The 20,989-nt window shown below is 32.3% G+C and overlaps 1 protein-coding gene across 4 annotated transcripts in view; it reads left to right on the forward strand.

Annotated features, from left to right (window-relative positions):
* LOC106471043 (hemicentin-1-like) overlaps positions 1–20,989 on the forward strand; it is a 264,175-nt gene that overhangs the window by 166,014 nt on the left and 77,172 nt on the right. The window lies entirely within an intron of this gene.

Genomic DNA, 20,989 nt, shown 5'->3' on the forward strand with positions numbered 1-20,989 from the left:
TAGTAGTTTGTGAAACAGTGTTTCCGATGTTAGTTTCAACTTAAATATCTCTCTCTGTCTTTTTTAAGGGGAGAGAGAGATTGGATATCAAAATACCTGTGAATTTGTACGTAAAAGTACAAACGCTATATGTCTTACAGAAAACGCTACGGTAATCAGGGTAGTTGTTATAAACTCGTTATCATGTGTGTGAAAGCATAAATACATCAGTCGCTATTAGTATAAAATATAAACCAACACCTTGGAAACCTGCCAGCGTGAATACCAACGAGCACCACACTTTTGCATGATAAAATATTAAAGGCATCATTTCATTTAGTTCATCAAGCGAGGAAAGGAACTTTTGTTGTAAGCAGATATATAAGATAGATGTGACGATTTTTAATTTGAAATGTTCATATGGAAATTCTTTCGATGTTGTATATCTGTGGAAAGTTGATTGCTTTCGATGTTGTATATCTGTGGCAAGTTGATTGCTTTCGATGTTGTATATCTGTGGCAAGTGGATTGCTTTGAATGATGTATATGTGCGTCAGTTGAATTTATTTCAATGTTGTGTATCTGCGTCAAGTGGATTTCTTTCAGTGTTGTATATCTGCGTCAAGTGGGTTTCTTTCAATGTTGTATATCTGTGTCAATTGGATTTCTTTCAATGTTGTATATCTGCGTCGAGTGGATTTCTTTCAATTTTGTATATCTGCGGCAAGTGGCATATCATCTAGAGAGTTACGAAAATTTTCCTGTCAAAGAGCAACTAAAATTGTAATACATTTATCGATTATGTTTACGAAGGGTTTCTGTTAATGAACTCAAGCACGTTAACAAAACAATGTAACACAATTACGTATCTGTCACGTATTGTTCCTGAAACTGGTGAATAACACTTTTAAATGATACTTTGGTACGCTTCATATAACAATATATATACATATATATAAAAGAACATTTTAGGTTTAGTTAATAGCTGGTTTAAGACGCTAGAATACTGCGAAAATTTAGACCGATCTTTCACTTTCAGTAAGTTTCGTAATGTTTGAACAGTATAGAAACTTCTGTCAAGGAGAATCTCATAGTTTTAACTAAAGGTTAACCGTATTTAAATTAATAGTAAGGACATTTATAAAAAAAAAGAGACCCCCTAGTGGCACAGCGGTATGCCTGCGGACTTACAACGCTAGAATCCGGGTTTCGATACTTGTGGTGGGCAGAGCACAGATAGCCCAATGTGTAGTTTTGTGCTTAATTATAAACAAACAGTAAGAAAGAGAATTTCACACTTTCATCAATATGTTGTTCTGTTTATATCAACAGCGTACAAAATTCTGTGTAGGAGAATCTCATACTTGATGAAAGCTTAACTGTGTTTATATGAACAGTATAGACATTTTTGTGAAGGAGAATATCACAATTTTCATGCATATTTTATTTTATTTTAATGAGCAGTGTAGATATTTTGGGAAAGTAAAATTTAACTATTTGATGAACGTCTAGCTGTGTTTGTTGATACTTCTCTGTTCATAAATTAATTTAGGTCTTGTAGTTTACACCCCTTTTCAGCATTTCAATTCAATTTTGCTTTTACGTTAGGTTTAACTTATTGTTGGCTATGTTGTTTTTAATATAGTAGTTTGTATCATTTTGGGTAGATGTAGTTTTTTACGTCACATGACGTGTGCATAGCTAAATGGCTAGAATTGTCTTGACAATTTAGGAAACGATTTGAACTATATAAAACGCAAATTGTGTGAGATCAGAAGAAATTATTTGATTATTTACTGAGTCTGTTATAGTGGTTGATTGAATATTGAGTCAACGAGTTTCTTACTCGGTTTGTTTGTGACTTGAATTTCTTAAACATCGAGTTTGTGTTACGAAAAAAATGATAACATAACGTTTTGGAACAGCATGGGACCTAACAGTCCATCTTCTAGGCTAAACTAAAACTATTAGTAAATATATGTAAATCAAATCATAAAGCAAGCCCTTATAATTCATATACGTATCAAGTTTTATCTTAAACTCACTGCTTCCACAACATCCGAAGACAACCCATTCCAAAGGTCAATTGGTAGTTATTTAAGTTAGGCTTATTGTTCGTTGGTGATAATATGTGATCGTAGAATCTATAGCCAAATAAAGAAAACGTTTTTTTATCATCAAGTGAGCTGAACTTTCTATATTTTTACTAAACAATCAAAAGAACCCGCCAAACAATAAAAACTGCAACAACACATTACTAGTGTAAATCAATGGCTTATTCAAAAACAAGTAAAAATAAATTAGCTAAAATAAATTAAGTCTATGACGCTAATAGCGAATTATTTTTATGAGTGTGTATATATATATATATATATATATATATATATATATGTATATGTACGAAACAAAAACAACATTATAATGAGATTAAAATTCAAAATAATTCCTCTCTTACCATTACTTGCTGTCATCCTTAATCGGTATAGGATAACTGTGTGTGTGAGTATGCAAACTTTGACGCCACCAGGAGTCACAGCGGTATGTCTGCGGACCTATACTGCTAGAAACATAATTTCGATATCCGTGGTGGGCATAGCACTGATAGCCCATCGTGTAGCTTTGTGTTTAATTACATACAACTGCAAACTTTGGCGTTTTACACCACTACAATATGTTTACAGTTATAGAAAAACTTAGTGATTACTTATATATATATGTCTATAAATAGATATGAAGTCATTTACCAACAAACCCTTTCGTGCACAGCCTTATTGACTTCGTCCAAAATCGAGAGATATGTTGATTAGATGTTTATGCAAATACAATACGTTTTTAGCTCCTTTATGATGTTTTCAAAATATTTGGATTTCAGTTAAGATGCTCATAAGATACCGTTTGGTACTAAAACTATGATAAACATATAAAGTTACTACTACTATTAATAACGGTGAATAAAATATAAACGTTTAAAGCATTTATCATGATAAATAATTTCAAAAAAGGGTGCGGGGAGAAACAAATATAGAATATTTGTTTGGGAGTGTAAAGTAGGCGACTTAACTAATAACACTAGGTTTCTGTGACGAACATAAAAAAATCATTAAAATGTTAAAATGTATCACCAGGCTGTTAATTATTGAATCTTGGACATAATTCAAGCTTATCACCAAACTTTAACAGTACTTAAATGATCGGGGGTGTCTCTTTAGTGCCCTTGAATACTAATCTATTTTTACTAAAGCTAAGTTCAGTGTATAGGGAACTGTATTCCGTTGAGTGTTGTGTTCGTCCAAGGAACTGTATAATCATTTAGTGTTGCTTCAATAAGCTTTGTTTCGTTAAATGCTGGTCCAAGGAGCCATATTTCGTTGGGTGTTGGTCCAGGGAGGTAAGTATCCGTTGAGTTTTGTTTCGATAAACAATATTCTTTAAATGTTTTTCCACGGAGCTATATTACCATTGAACATTAGTTCAAAGTATTATATTCCGTTGAGTATTGGTTCAAGTTGTTATATTCCATTGAGTGTTACTTCAAGAATTATATTCCATTAAATGTTAGTTCAAGGAATTATATACCGTTGAGTGTTAGTCCATGGAGCCATGTACCGTTGAGTGTTAGTCCAAGAAACTATATTACATTGGGTGTTGGATGAAGGTAAAATATTCTGTTCATCATTAGTAGTAGGAACTATATTCCGTTAAGTCTTCGTTCAAGAAGTAATATTCCGTTAATTGTTGGTCCAAGGAACAATATTACCATTGGATATTAGTTGAAGGCACTATATTCAGTTGAGTGTTGGTCCAAGGTAGTATTTTCCTCTCAATGATGGTTCAAGTAGCTATATTTCATTGAGTGACAGTATTTCTGTTCAATATTAGTTCAAGTTAAAGGTTGGTTCAAGTATCTCTATTACTTTGAGGATTGGTGCAAAGATCTATATTGCGTTGAATGTCACTCCAGAAAAGTACATTCCATTGAGTGTTAGACCAAAGAGCTACATTACTGTTAGTTCAAGGTATTATATTTCGCTAAGTATTAGTCCAAAGAGCAATATTTCATTGATTATTGGTCCATAGAGCCATATACCATATAGTGTTACTTGAAGAAACTATATTAGATTGTGTTGGTCCAAGTACTTTTTTAGCACAACGAATTAATTATATTCCTTTGGATTTTTATCCAAAGAATACCATTCCGTTGAATGTTTGTCCAAGGGACTATATTACCAGAAATAATCTACTTGCTGATTCTACATAATTAATCTCAAGTCTCAGCTTGTGAATGAGGAAGCTCTCTTTTATTCAGAAGTTCTGTTCGTCATTGGCCCTTGCTAAGGTCTTAAACAAATTAGAATGGACGGCAACTTCACATTCACTTGATTTAATAGGGGGATCTTAGTTTAGCATGTTCTTTCAATTATGTTAGCCCCCCAGTGGCACAGCGGAATGTTTGCGGACTTACAACGCTAGAAACCGAGTTTCGATACCCCTGTTGGGCTGAGCACAAATAGCCTATTGTGTAGCTTTGTGCTTACTTTCAAACAAACAATCGCGTTAACAATTTTATTTTAGTTGACCCTATATAGTCTTGCTGACAGCAGGAAAAATTATATTTATAAACTACATTAGAATAACATTGGAAACTGATTTTTAATAATTAAACATTTTTTGCCCATGTGTGGTAAGATAATAAAAATAGGATATTTAGAAACTTAAAATATAGTTTGTTTACTAGAGCTTATATTGAAATAATTACAATAATAATTACAAAGTATTCTATCTGTGTTATAAATGTGACAATCATTCTTACATACAAATGCTTTGATGTTATCAAATTCTTTATGCAACGCATCATAAATGATAAATAGTTTATACGCACAAAGGAACAATATTATAGTTCTTTTTTTTAATCGGGTTGGGGAAATTTACGTAAGAGAAGGGGTGGTAGCTTTCATATTATACAATGTTACTCTTAATAGACACAAAAGGTGAGGTGATTGATAACTTGCTTAGGCTTAAAATGTTTGTTACACTTGATATTTTTTAAGAATAAGTCGATCACTGATATCATTAAACATAGATATGGTAAAGTAAATGAGTGAGGTGGAAAAACTGTAACTGCAGTCGTATAGTCAACAGTATGATGTTTCTAACTGGAAACACTTAGCATAATGTACCACGACAATAAAATTTAGAGTAAACCAGTTAAACCTATTTGCACTCGTAATTACAGAGCAGGTTTGTGACGTATCATATTTTCGTTGCTTTACAATAATTGAGGATTTATAGATAAGTGAGAACAAAATATGTTCAGTGGCATAGAGTATTATTGCTTCAAACTGTACGTAATTGACTACGCTATACTTTATTCTTACACATATGCTTTCAAGTAAAACAAGAAATGTTGAAAAATAACCGATAAAAAGGCCAGTTAATGATGTACATTTTTAGAGCTACGCACCTCTGTTTAGCCTAAGGAATTTATGTTAACCATACAGTACTATTATCACAACAAAAGAAACCCAATAATTCCAGCCTTTTCGGAAATTAGCTCATACGGGGAACTACGCTCGGGTATAAGCGGAAGGAAGTTGTAAATTTTGTGCATTGGACTTTCATAAAAGTTTAGTTTCTACTCGAGCTGTATCTTTAAATTTACATTGTTAGAAGACGTACATAGAAATAGCAATGAATTGCAATTTTAATGATGGGAACGTAAATTGTTCAAATTCTATGAAACTTTTATATTCAGTTATAAAACACGTCGGATGTCCCATACACTATTTTCGTTAATTTCTTTATATAATCTATTCTACTCTATTGTTCTGTTTTTTTAGTTTTGATAATTAATTCTCCTTTATTTTGCAACGTAACAAGAAAAACGAACGTTGGATGTCAAATTTCAAACTTACTGAATTAACGGCCGTAGAAGGTTGGATAAAATTAAACTATGCAATGAAAAATTGAGCTTAACACATAGTCAGTATTAACATAATTTTTGAAATCTATTATCGATAAGTAATGTTTTTCAATTTAAAAAGTTTGTTTTCAAACCATTGTGTGGCCACTTCTTTTTGTTTAAGGGCAAAGCTACCAAACTATATCTGAATTCTGGCTACTGCGGGTATTTAAAACCAAATTTTAACATTATATGCTTTCAAATGTACTTCTAAACCAAAGTGGGGGCTCAAAACACTTAACTGATATTTACTTATATGTCCTCTAAACGAAAACAACACATAAATCTATAAATATGTGTGCGTGTGTGTGTGTACGTATGCATACATGTTTATTATCTAGTCTGAGTTGAACACATTTATACAAGAATAAAAAATTCAGATACTTTTATTTTCCTATCAGTTTTTCTTTCTTAATGTGTGCCTATGTGGAATCTGTACATTGATGTTGCATAGTTCACACTTGAATTGAGAACTAGAGATGGTGTTAAAAGCTTATAACATAATGAAGTCAGTGATTATCGTACACCATCTGTTATCCCGAACTTCCTTTATTCAAGATTCCCAGATTTCTATGATTTTCATTTCACTTTCTATAAAGGGACACATTGCCTACCTTTCTGTCCGTTTCTCTTTCTATAAAGGGACACATTGCCTACCTTTCTGTCCGTTTCTCTTTCTATAAAGAGACACATTGCCTACCTTTCTGTCCGTTTCTCTTTCTATAAAGGAACACATTGCTTACCTTTTTGTCCGTTTCTCTTTTTATAAATTCGCATCCTCATCTGTCTATTTAATTACATTCTTACCTCCCTTTCTGTTTATCCAACTATCTTATTCAACTATCACACACGTTTTCATCAATCCATCTTTTGGTTTGACCACTCTATTTATCAATCTGCCTGTTACGTTGCGTTTCTAATAAACACTAACTTTAAGAAGAAATGCCCATGAAAAGGAATATGTGTGATAACCGAAATCTATTACACATCCGAAGCATAACGTCGTACATTAAACAAAAACCGCAGAAAAGTATATTTACAAACGAACTTGTATACAGAAAGAGAAGTCGATTTATTCAGTACGGTGTATCGAACTATTTACGAATAACAAGTTCGAAAATGTCAGCCACACTATAAAGTAAACATTAAGTCCAATGTGATGATTGAAAGTTCATCTACATCTATCTGTTAAAATGTTACAAAATATTAAGAAAGTATAATTCATAGCAGTGATCTAAGCTTCAACGCGAAAATAAAAATAATTAGTTCCAAATTATCACGAACGTTTACAAATTTAGCGCATATTGAATCTGGATACAAAAAAAAAGCACAGGTAAATATGAAATGTGCTATAATCATAGAAAACAAATAGAAATGTATTTTTTCTGATTTATAGCTTTCTGATATTGTAGTTATAAAGATTTTGTCTAACGTTCTCCCTCGATGTAATAAAGCTAAAATCCAGGGGTCGATCCCTGTGGCGTAACACAGCGTAGACAGCCTAATATGTAGCTTTGTATTAAAACAAACAAACAGTCCATCGACGGAAATTATACTAATTCACATAAAGCTATTGTATATCGGTCGCTTGTAAGCTGTCTGAAGAAACAGTTTACATTGAGAGTGATTCGCTGTTTCACAATACCACCTTTTTTACTTTTATTTTACACCTGCCACCTCACCTTTTTACTTTAATTTTATACCTGCCACTTCTTTTACATCAGAGCCGAGCGTGCTGGAGAGTTATATTGTGTCTTGATGTAGCATTTTTGTTTTTTCACTCAGCATGGCTTTAAAAGTGACAACACACTTCGAGATAAGCGTATTTAAATTTCGGTTCCCTTGGTTTTCATCGAACACTTCTACAATTTATACCTAAGCGGCATTACTCGTGAGGGGTTTTTCTTTAATATATTTTTTGTATTATCAATTAGCAGTGGTCGCTTGTGTTTGGAATTTTTTCTTTGTCAATCACGTTTGTGACCAGTGATAAAAATGGTAAATGGTGAAAAAGAGGAGTATGATCAAGACACTCGCTTTGTTCAAGACTGGGCAGCGACGTGTTGTTGAACGAAACAAGGGGAGGAGGTGGTGAATCAATGTGCTCGTTTTGTGTTATTGACACCACTTGGAAAAGTTCGACGTTCTTGTGGTCACGATTGTTTGATAAGTATGGTGCATCGTCTAGTTTCCATCAAACAGAATTGAACTAAATGAATTCGAACAAAAGCGTTTGATTGATAGAAAATGACCAACAGTACCTAAAGGAAAAAGTTCCGAATTAATGAAAATAAAAGTAAATTCATACGAAAGACACTTATATATATATACATTCACGCTATAATTAGCACTCTCAGCTCCATAAGACGCTACTGTACGATACATGTTTATGAACAATATTCTAACTAATGTTCTAACAAAAAAAAAGAAACCGAATAAATTATTTCATTTTTCAAACATGCTCCGGAGAAATTGGTAGAAACAAAAAAAGTCATCATGAAAATAAAGCTGTTACAAGTTAATAAACTGATATTTCGAAAGCACAATGAATATTAGGATGTTTATTTCATAGAAATTTCTACAAGAAGAATTAACCTCTTAAAGTAAATAGTGATGCAGAACATATGATATAAAACCATGAATTAATAACTTAGATATTACACTGGTATTTGTGTCAACTGAGTTTACTAGAAAGCTCCCCAATGGTGGTAAATAAAGCTTAAAACAACTTTATTTTGAAGGTACTTTGTCTTCTTTATAAGACTGAGTTAATAAAATGGTCACGTTTCAGTTCCTTATATGGTACGTAAATCCGGTACGAGTGAATGACTCAGAATTCTCTATCGCTCGTGTATATGATATCATAATGTTTCCAATACATGGAACAATGACTTTCTCTAATTTTGCATGATTAATGGTCTCCATATAAAACTGCTAGAGTAATAAGTAATTTCATTTTGGCTGCATTGCTATATTATGGTTTCCATAGCAACTTCCATAACAGGTCTCCTACTTTTACCAAGAACCGAAACCTGAACCTACTTAACATGTGTAAAAGAGAAAGTTTAGTGTGTTTTGAGGCAAATGTTATATGAAAATAATTGTAGGTCAAGTGTAAAATGAAAATGTCAGACTTTCCTAAGAGACTAATTATTAACGGGCCCAGTTCATTTGAATTTATGCATTATATAAAATACTCTATAAATCTAAATGTTACACTTGTATGATATAGCTTAAGTTATTGTTATGTATAAAGAATTGCTGATATACAAACTAAAAGGTTGTGGTCGAAATACAGCTGATGTGTGCTTATGAATACGAAATACACCTGATGTAATGTATGCATGAAACAAACCTGGTAGAGTATATATATATATATGAAATATACGTATTTTAATGTGTACATAATACACACGGTTTAATGTGTTTATGAAATATATTCTAACTTAAGTATCTTATAATTCGAGACATCTGTAGATCTATCTGTAGCATAAACACCAGCTTAGTCCTTTGTACAATATCAGAGGGCTTTAGAAACCACAATAAAAGCTGAACAATGAACTATCTTTGCTGTGCCCAACGCAGGGATCGAAATTCGAATGTTAGCATTATAAGCATCCAATAAAGTTCCTATGAACACATTATTGTAAATTGGTAATATGTACGTGAGCTCAAATAAATGATATTATTATTAATTTTTCTTATAACAAGATGTTCTTTAGTTCTCAGTGGTTTGTGTTTGAACAATTGTCATATTTTTGTAAAGACAAGAGTAGTTTATTGGAAAAAAACGCTGTAAAACAGATCCGGAAGTCATACGTTTCTGGACTCTGGCAGGAGTGAAAATGATCCAACGCAGAAAAGTAAGATATCTAAAATTATTTGTTTAAGACTTTCTGTATTAAAAAAAGCCCACAGTGGAAAAAATGTATTATAACAATCTTATTTTTATTTATTCCTCTATCTGGTTGTTTGTTGTTAAGCGTAAAGCTACACAATGAACCATCTGTGCTGTGTCCACCACGTTTATCTAAACCCGGTTTTTAGCAATATAAGCCTTCAGACTTACGGCTGAACCACTGAAGAAGAGGTGGGGGTGGGCATTATGTTTTTAATTAAACTTGTTTTGATTCTAATCTTTAAGTTTTAAAGTGTACTTGTAGATTTCTAACAGTAACTTTCACTGAGAAAACCTGAATTACATATATGCGTTTATGTATACGTATATTCATATACTACATTATAAACTAGTGTTAATCAATTCACATTTTTGTTTGCATTATTAATTTCATTTCACTTGTGGCATAATTTTATTTAATCACAGAGTTGTAATTAGCTATTGCATATTCTAGCCAACATGTTGTAAAGGCATATCATTTATTTTAGCACCAATACTATAGAGATGTGCCACCTACTCTTGCCACGAGGATGTGGAAATATATCACTTACTCTAGCCATAAGGTTGTATATGTGTGCTACCTACCATTTTATGGGCATTTATCATTTTCTTTAGCCACCAGATTATAAAGATGTATTACCCACTGCGTCCATCAGGTTGTAAAGATTTATTATTTATTCTAACCATCAGGTATTAGAGATTGATTTATTATTTACTCTAGTCACCAGATTGCTAACAGATGCTAATTACTCTGACCAAAAGTCATCCAGATTTATTATTCTCTATCCACCAGGTTAAAAAATTATATATTCTTTTTGCTATACTTTAACCACAGGTTGTAGAGATTTATTATTCTCTAGCCACCATGTTACAGACTTGTTATCTATTCTAGCCACCAGGTTACAGACTTTTTCTTTCTGTTTTTGAGACAAACAACACTATCATGTTAATATTATATAGTACATCTTTCTTTCTGTTTTTAAGACAACAACATTATCATGTTAATATTCAAAAGTACATCTTTCTTTCTGTTTTTGAGACAAACAACACTATCACGTTAATATTATATAGTACATCTTTCTTTCTGTTTTTAAGACAACAACATTATCATTATATGATGTAGACAGTTTGTTTGTCTAAAAAAACAAGAAATAAGCATTTGCTGTAGAGTTTTAAATTAAAATGAAACTATAACATTCAAGATGTTTTAATGGATCTAGAATTGATTCGTCTGTGAAGTATGCTTTAAAACAATTTTTTAAAAATTTTGCTACATGATGATGTGTAGATTTTGCTCTTCGTTATTATAAATAGGACTTAAAACGGCTCATATCATATATGAAGTTAAAGTTGTTTAAAAACAGTGAATATATATATGATAGACGCTTAAGGCATATTATATACTTACCACGTCATAGTTTTAAAAATGGCGGATTCTAACGTGTACAGAACAGACATGATTCATCCCTTGAGGCATATTATGTCCTAACCATGTCATACTTTTCAAGATGGTGAGCATTAATTTGTATAGGTAAGGTATAATAAATATATTAAAACATAGTATATCCACGCCACCTCATAGCTCTCGAGATGGCGACAAATAACATATGGAGAACAAACACTGATATTAATTTCTGAACAGAGATAATGTCAAATATTTATCAAGAAATGTTATAATGCATACTAGGTCATAGATAGAAACATTTACTATATCACATTTCATTATGATAGTCTATACGACCGAATAGGCAGATGAAAACATCACTATGCCTTTTCCTTGTATTACATGATATCAGTTTGGATCCAACCTAAACTTCACGTAATTTGTCTGGCATTCCAGTGAATCTATAGTAGTGACACTTAGTCATCTGCATCATTTGCATCACTCTCGTTAGCTGATCCTCACTTCTGATAAGATGCGCCATCTAGATGCTGCTCGTGTTGATTGTGGAAGAGGTAGAGATGTGTCATGGTGATCATGAAAGTGTAGCATGAGAATCAACACCTTACTGTCTTTGTCCAGCCAACTCTTGTCTGACCATATGATACTGCAAATCCTTAATAAGTAGATGCATACTATTTCCTACGGGTATCCATTGCTATTCTACAGTTGACTATTTCAGATAATTTCACGTCTTGTCATTATACCTATTTTGTTCAAGAACGACTCCGGGGTACATTATCATCAAAGTGGCAAGTACATTTTTTTTTTCATCCGGTATGCTGCATTAGACTTTTAATAACATCCACCCTTTATCAAGGGAATTACCATGGATACACAAGTCACTCATTCACACGGCTTATGTTTCTACATATAATGAGACAAGATTGTAGCAACTAAATGATCACTTGGAATAGTCACATACTAACCGGGGCATAACACCAAAGGAAGCACTGGAAATAGTTATACGTAATAACAAAAATGAGCATCTAAAATAGGAATGCACTAATTTTAGGTAAAAGTAGAAGTGAACATTTGAAGTAATTATACACTAACAATGACGTAGCAACAAAATGAGCATAATTTAGCTGTAACGTAACAGTTATATGAGCAGTTGAAATAGTATTTTTATACAAATTGTATTGTTACAACGAAAGGAAGAATCAAATAATTATTCACTATGTGACGTAACAACAGAGTGAGCATTTGAAATAGGCAGAAACCAGTCTTGACGTAACAATGAATGTGAGTACTTGAAATAATTATACGCTACAGGTGTGACGTAACAACATAATGAGCATGTGAAATCGTTTTAGATTAGTTATGACGTAGGTAATGTTCTAATGAAATTTTCAACATGTGAAATCGTTTTAGATTAGTTATGACGTAGGTAATGTTCTAATGGAATTTTCAACATGTGAAATCGTTTTAGATTAGTTATGACGTAGGTAATGTTCTAATGGAATTTTCAACATGTGAAATCGTTTTAGATTAGTTATGACGTAGGTAATGTTCTAATGAAATTTTCAACATGTGAAATCGTTTTAGATTAGTTATGACGTAGGTAATACTCAGGTAGAAGTTTGATAAACTAAAAGTGTTTTGTCCAGTCTCATCAGTGTTATTATATTGTGGGTTTTCTTATGTTGGACAATAAAAATGACGTGGTTATCGGTACTTTAATGTGTATGCTACACAATTTACTTCTAAAATCTAAGTCACTGCATAGAAGTCACAGTATGAGTAGGTGATATTTAAAAATGCTACACGAGTACTCCATTAGGCGCTAGCACGTAGTCTCTCAAGCTTAACTTCCTTCCACGCAAGACAGAACACAGCATACTATAGATAGAGATTGGTTAATATAAATTATTGAAAAAATGTTTTACGGAGAGTAACGTTTACTGTATAGAGCTTCTATGGAGGTTTTTAGTCTTTGTGAATTGTTAGAAGGTAATTATAATTACAGTTACGTTTTTAGTCTGATCAATAAATTTAGACCAAGAACGTTGCACTCTAGGTCCCAGGTTTATTAAAGCTGAAAGACGTTTTAGGTACCAGTTCTCATATTAAGTGTCTGTGATGTTTTATAGAAGCCAGTTAAAAAAATATAATAATTTTCCTAAATATAAATAGATAAATGTCATTAAAAAATTATAAGGTCATATGTATTATTGTAATATTACCGTACACTTAAGGATGAAGAGTTAGTAAATAAACGACCAATTACTCCAGCTGTGAGCCCATGACGAAACCGTTATTGCGAAATATTGGAGACCTTGATAAAATATTCTGAATTAATCTGTCGCTAGGCATTTAATGAAAACCTTATAAACCATTTTACGCACCAGTCACTTCGCAACCAAGAAAATATAAAGGATGGAGGGCATCAGACCGAAACTTTGAACACATAATATTTTTTCTTTTCAAGCGATTTATTTTGACCGATTTTTTCTTTCTTTTTTCTAACAGAATCCAACAAGTTTGTGGATATTTTATACTGTAAACGAACAGATTTTGGTAGAGCATTGTAGTTGACTTTAAAACTTTGACTTAATCCATCTGTTCAGAGACGTTTCGGTATCCCATCAGAAGAGGTCTTCGTCAGAAACTTGATATGGTTAGACCGGAAAACAAGGTTTGTTTTTTTATGTACTATGAGAACGTGGTCAGAGTATCTAACAAAGTTTTATTCATGCACTTACTTATAAACAGAAAGAACGTGGTCAGAGTATCTAACAATGTTTTATTCATGCACTTACTTATAAACAGAAAGAACGTGATTAAAATAGTCTACTCACCACATTTAAAAGTAAATTGTTTCATTTTACAATCATGATGTTTTTACAATAAAGCATTGATTTTTTCTTCTTCTGATTACACTTCAACATACAATAATGCTAAATATTTGTATGTCATTTGATGATTGATTGGGGCTACTGAGAATAATTGAACAAGTAAGATTTCTATTATTAATATGGTTAAATTAATTCTAGATATATAGCTAGTTATATTCAGTTTGGCCTTCCAAAGTAAATCCAATCTCAAGTCACGCAGTTACGATGCTTTGAAATGATCTTTCGAAAGTAATAAACAAGTTTAATATTCAGCCATTGTTTTAAATAAGATTTCTTTCCACATTGGGCAGGCCTTTCTATTATAATTAATTATGTTTTCTTTCAAATCTTTAAGGGAAAAGAAATTCGATAGGTATGTGTAACTTACTAGCACAAAAGAATTGCTTCCAAAATTATCGTTGAAAAAAAATTAGGTAAAACATATATCAAACGAGTTAGATTATTTCTGATGTTAGAATTTAGTGTTCAATGAACTAGAAATATACAAAATTCATTTTCTTTATAAACATTCTTGGTAATTTTACAATTGTGAAAAGTCATTTTTATTTGTATAGCTTATTTATGAAACAACGATATTAATCAACGGACTTGCGACGTTCCACGCTTTTTAATAACACAAACATATAATTAATCTGGTAGTGAAACAGACGTTTTGACTATAGAGTGCATGTGAATATCGACTGTAAATATTCTACTTTGCGTGACATTGGATCCATGTTTTTCCATATTGCAGCAGAGATTCTTCTGCCGATGCTAATTTATTCTTAATTAATAATCTTCTTCCTAGAACATATAATTATTGCTGATTTTACACTTGTCTAATAATTTTAATTCGTTAGAACAGCAGTGAAATACGTTTCGACTTTACATCACGTAACACTTACCAGCATATACTGTTATTTCGATTTACACTTAAGCTTCACCAGGGTATACCCTGCATCTCTTCACTTTACACCACTTCATCATTCACCAACATATACCCTGCTGATTCGACGTTACACCACTTAATCTTTCATTAGCATATAATCTACTGTCTTGACTTTACATTTAATACTTCACCAGCAAGTACTCTGATGTCTCGACTTTGCACTTAACCCTTCACCAGCATACTACTTGTCACTTTTGAGTTTACATCACTCAAACCCTTCACCGATAAACCTTCATATACTCTCTTATTTGGAACCTCCCCACTTCGTTACAGTCCATGTCGCCACATCTAGTAACCTTCTATCTGACAACTGTTCGTCTTGAGAATAGTCCTGTATCGCAGTTTCCATTAAAAAAAACTCCGTCGTAAGGCTGTCTAAAGCTCACAGTCCCTCCTTAATGGCTTTCCATAATCCATCTAATGTACAAGGAAGGCTGTTTACTAGAGCCCGTTTTAACATTTCAAACGCAAGGCAATCCATAATCACTTTGTTCGACGACATGACTGGATTAGCACGAATATTTGTTTCATTCTATATCTGATTGAGGTATGCGATAGTTGAACGTAAAAGCAGCTTGTGTACACGTGACTTGTGTCGCTTTTCTAAACAAACACTCATCTTGATTGTGTTGTGTTTGAGGATTCTCACCTGTTTCAAGACGACACAGTTTGTTTACCTCGGCTGGGGCACGTCTTGTTTCAGATCGCTTTTTTTTAATGGTCCTTCTGCCTCAAGTACATTAACTACAAGAGATATCTCTGTCTTAGAAATACGAAATCTCCGATCTGAACACATCTTTACAGTATTACTGTATGAATGTTATTATTTTGTAGGGAAAGGACTGTTACATGCCCTTCCAAGAGCAATCAATATTCACTGAAACCACACTATCTGCAGACGCCAAACAATGCCGACGTGTAGTTTTGATACATACCATTCCACAGCGACTTTATATCGGTTGTAGTTGTCACGCGACTTGCTGATTTGCATATTTAAAATCGTTTTAATATAACGTTCTCAGCCCTCTGTATAACCCGATTTTGAGCCTCAGTCTGGGGACCTATATGATACGCTTTTCCAGCACTAAAAATAGTTTGTTCAGTTACACAAACTGTTGTTATATTACCAGATATGACCTTAATAGACAGAAGGCCTAGAAATACAAGAAACTGTGAGAGGTAGAAGTTCATTTTTCATTCTAAACTATACATTAATATATTTTTAACCACGTTTTGGATTAATTTTCTGATTCTATAGATCTAAAACAACTTTAAAATTACTTATAACACGAAGACAAACATAGGCTATTTGTTTCACTCTCAAAAAAACTTTAATAATTTTTGTCAATAAAACTCAACTTTCATTTATAACATCTTTTGGTAAACTAATATCCTGCTCTACCACAGAAGCAGCTGTCGCAGTGAAGTCACATTAACACAATGTAATTATCATAGTGAAATAATCAGATGATGAAAAGCAGTAAAGTCAAAATATGCCATTGGTCATAGAAGTAATTTAGTACGTCTAAATAAAAAAAATAATAATAATAAAACTAAGAATTTAAATAGGCCATTTAGATAAAACGTTTGTCAAAATATCGTAATGTGTTTAACGGAGCAGGAGTATATTGTTATATTTACTGCGATCATTAAGTTTCTACAAACACAGCAATGAATTAAATGGAGCAGGATTTTCTTCTGTTTACTGTGACCATTACGTTTTTATAAACAAAGCAATGAATAAAATGGATCAGGAGTTTCTTGTGTTTACCGTGGCCATTAAGTTTCAATAAATATAACGGTGGATTAAATGGAGCAGGAGTTTCTTGTGTTTACTGTGACCATTAAGTTTCAATAAACATAACGGTGGATTATATGGAGCAGGAGTTTCTTGTGTTTACTGTTACCATTGAGTTTCAATAAACATAACGGTGGATTATATGGAGCAGGAGTTTCTTGTGTTTACTGTTACCATTGAGTTTCAATAAACATAACGATGGATTAAATGGAACATAAAATTAAATCCAGCCGGGTGTTGTGTATCTAAAACGTACAGTTAAGATACTTGTTTGAACTTGCTTCAAGTTAGTAATTACAACTAACGTTTTAAGCGTTTTTAGTTCTTTTCTTGTCTTATTTAATTCTCATCTTCTACATGGGAGCATTGTTCATGCTTGAAGCTAAGTCAAATCAGTTAAGTATGACATAACGTTCTACCAAGTTTGTTTAAAATTTCCTTCCTATTCCGATTTTCTCCTCACCTCCAACATAACAGCATTGTTCAACAGAGTCTTCCATGCTTCACGTTAAGTCGAGTTAGTTAAGTATAACCTAATTTGTTTAAAATTTCCTTCCTATTCTTACTTTCTCCTCATCTCCAACATAACAGCATTGTTCAACAGAGTCTTCCATGCTTCACGTTAAGTCGAGTTAGTTAAGTATAACCTAATTTGTTTAAAATGTCCTTCCTATTCTTACTTTCTCCTCATCTCCAACATAACAGCATTGTCTAAGAGAATGAGGGGTATTTCCATGCTTGAAGTTAACCCGAGACAGTTAATTCTAACTCAACGTTCTACTAGGTTTGTTTAGAATTTCCTTTCTAGTCTTATTTCTTCCTCATCCTTAACATAAGAGCATTGTTCAACAGACAGAGATATTTCCGTCTGGTAGAATAGAAACACTTCAATCTGCTGACAGATCACGTTTCTTTTCATTTCCTAACTTTGAATGAAAGTTATTATAATATAAAACAAGCTGTCAATTCAGAACTTCTTTAGTGAGATTTGTTTTCTATGTTGCTATGTTTTCATGTACGTTAATTGAATTACTTTACGTTACCGTCTCCTCAAAAATCCTGCAGTTTCTCTAAATGCTTTTTCAATAATTTTTTATGTTTTCTAATAAAAGGGGTTACATGCATTTAATTAAAAGTTCAAAATCGTAGAATATTTCGAATATTTATAATTACTAGAAACTGTGCAAAATTTCAGAACAGTATGTAGATTTGTTTCATAATACGAGTTGTGCTATTATAAACACAACCTTTTACTCTCAATATAGAAACTATTATATAATTTATGATTTACTACGTAACCGTTCAAAACGTAGATATAGTGGAACAAACAAGGTTTCTAATCAATGCCACTTATTGAAATAGTCATACGGTTTTTCAGTATCAGTTTAACAGACCTTTGATTTTTGACCAGATTCTAACTCATTACCATAATATTGGGAAACAAGTGAAACATTTCCACGTGTAAAGGACATGTGACGTCTTTGGAGTTATCGACGACTTGATTTTAATAAAATTACTTTTGTTGCCGCGTTTTAGTACACTGCAAAGAAACCTACATATTTATTAAACAACCGAATTTCGAAATAAAAGGAAATAAGTTGCTTGTCAATCTATAGGATAACTTCTAGCAATGAAATAAAAAGTATATTTGTAAGATTTCCTCTCTGACTGTTAGCAATCAAACTAAAACTATAAATGTAGTCTATAAGCTGCAGCGATTTTAAAGATCTTTGAAACCACATTAACATCGTTACAGGTACATTGGAATTTAAATCTTATTAAACAATAATAAGTTCCATTAAGCGTAGAGCATTTAGTTCTTATTAAGAATGGGTTTCTCCTCAGTGCTGAAGTTCTTATCCATAACAAAGTTCGGGGATTTCTTCACGATATGAAAGTTTTAACCATCACAAAATCTAATTTCGCAACAATATGAAAGATTAAACAAAATGAGTCTATGGTTGCTTTCATGATATAAAACTATCACAAAGTACAAGATTTTCTTCGTGATATGAGTTTAAACATGACACCCATGACAGAGTCTTGAGTTTTCTCTGTGATATGAAAGTTTATCCGTCACAAACACCAGTTTTCTTTACGAAACTTAGTTTTACCATAATAAAGTCTATGATTTTCTCCATGATAAATAAAAGTTTAACCATAACAAACTCAAAACTCTTCTCTACGATATGAAAGTTTTAACCATCCCAAAATCTAATTTCGCAACAATATGAAAGATTAAACAAAATGAGTCTATGGTTGCTTTCATGATATAAAACTATCACAAAGTACAAGGTTTTCTTCGTGATATGAGTTTAAACATGACACCCTTGACAGAGTCTTGAGTTTTCTCTGTGATATGAAAGTTTATCCGTCACAAACACCAGTTTTCTTTACGAAACTTAGTTTTACCATAATAAAGTCTATGATTTTCTCCATGATAAATAAAAGTTTAACCATAACAAACTCAAAACTCTTCTCTACGATATGAAAATTTAATCATCACAATGTTTAGTGTTTTCCCCACGATACGAAGGTTTAATCAACACAAAATTTCCCTGTTTCCAGTAAAGATGAGCACTTAAGTAGTTCAGTGATAGAAATACTTTAAAGACTAGGAAGACTTTAAAGTTAGAAGAATAGAAGGTTTTATCTAAAAATAACATTCGTTATGATATAAAACCAGTTTATTTTAGGTATACTTATATCCATTATTTCAATACTGCAGATTAACATTAAATGACATAATGTATTATATCTCGTCTATTTAAGCATTTAAACTGCATTTTCTACATCAGACAAACTTAACTTAATTCATACTTGCTGAGAAACAATCATATTTGTTTTTTTTAATTAATAAATTTAGTTATTTTTGGTATTTTAATATTTTCAACCTCAACGACATGATGCCTGGACCAAAGTCCAGAATGAAGATCACTAGTGGTTCAGACATGACCATCTCTAATTCAGAACTGCTTGCCAATCAAAGAGAAACCAATCACTCACGCCACCTATAGAACTACCCTTAACCGCACAGTGGAACTGGCTGTTACTATAATAAAGTTTCTATAAATGAAAATGCGGATCGTGTGCAGCGGCATAGTACGGCTCAAACCTTGAATCTTTTGTTCTACAGCACGGCACGCTATTTCTAGGTCACGTTCAGCCCATATTCGTGCATATAGAAAATTTTCAATAAATTATTTTGTGTGTTTACAAATTCAGTTTGGTCGTCTCCTCAATTTGGTGTGTTTATTTTGTTGGATGTTCAAACCGTGCTCCAAAAGATACACATGTTCAACAAAAAGAAGTACAGAGAAAGTGTTAAATACAACATCTGACTTTTATAAATGCGAATTATGTATTATAAATAAGTTTAGGGTTCTTTCTAAGAATTACATTTAGATGAGTTTATATTTGTACAAGAATAATAATGGTGGGTTCTAAGGATTGACAGTACTGATTGTTTTAGCATATTGCAGAGAATCATTACTATCAAAGCAACAACAGGAACCTCAATTTCTCTAAGAACTACAACAACAACAAAAGCTGAAATGTGCAGTACGTTGCGTTGGTTGTCCTAAAACCAAGATAATGCACATTGATTCATCCGTATTAGGACTTTCGGTAATCAAAAACCGTGACAGAATAAGTCATTTTGAAACCAGACTTTACCGTATCACACTACCAAGGTATTTTAAAACTAAAAAAAAAAGACGTAAATCCTCAGAGGCTTACGGTATAGCAGCAAACAAAAAGGGACGGTGTGAAATATGGATATCTTGTAACCATATTTCTTTAAAAAAAACGGCATTCTTTTCATATTGTAACATGTCACGACATTATCACGGCAAGATATTCATGTTTACAGGAGATTAAGCAGAGTTAAAATATGCGATGTTAAAAGATTTTATTTTATCTAGAAGCAAAACAGAAAAGTTAGGATTGCATAATGGTTATAAAGAAACTGGAAGAAACTTTGTAATGCGAGTTAATTAGGTTTGCATTTTGAGAATATTATGTTTACAAAAATGAACACAAAGTAACTTTTGCAAAAATAATGACATAGGTTTATGTATATACAACTGTCAAAAACAGCATAACAAAGAGGAATTATTTATTAAATTA

This window comes from Limulus polyphemus, unplaced genomic scaffold (assembly GCF_000517525.1).
Source record: "Limulus polyphemus unplaced genomic scaffold, Limulus_polyphemus-2.1.2 Scaffold109, whole genome shotgun sequence".
In the NCBI taxonomy this organism is placed as follows: domain Eukaryota; kingdom Metazoa; phylum Arthropoda; class Merostomata; order Xiphosura; family Limulidae; genus Limulus; species Limulus polyphemus.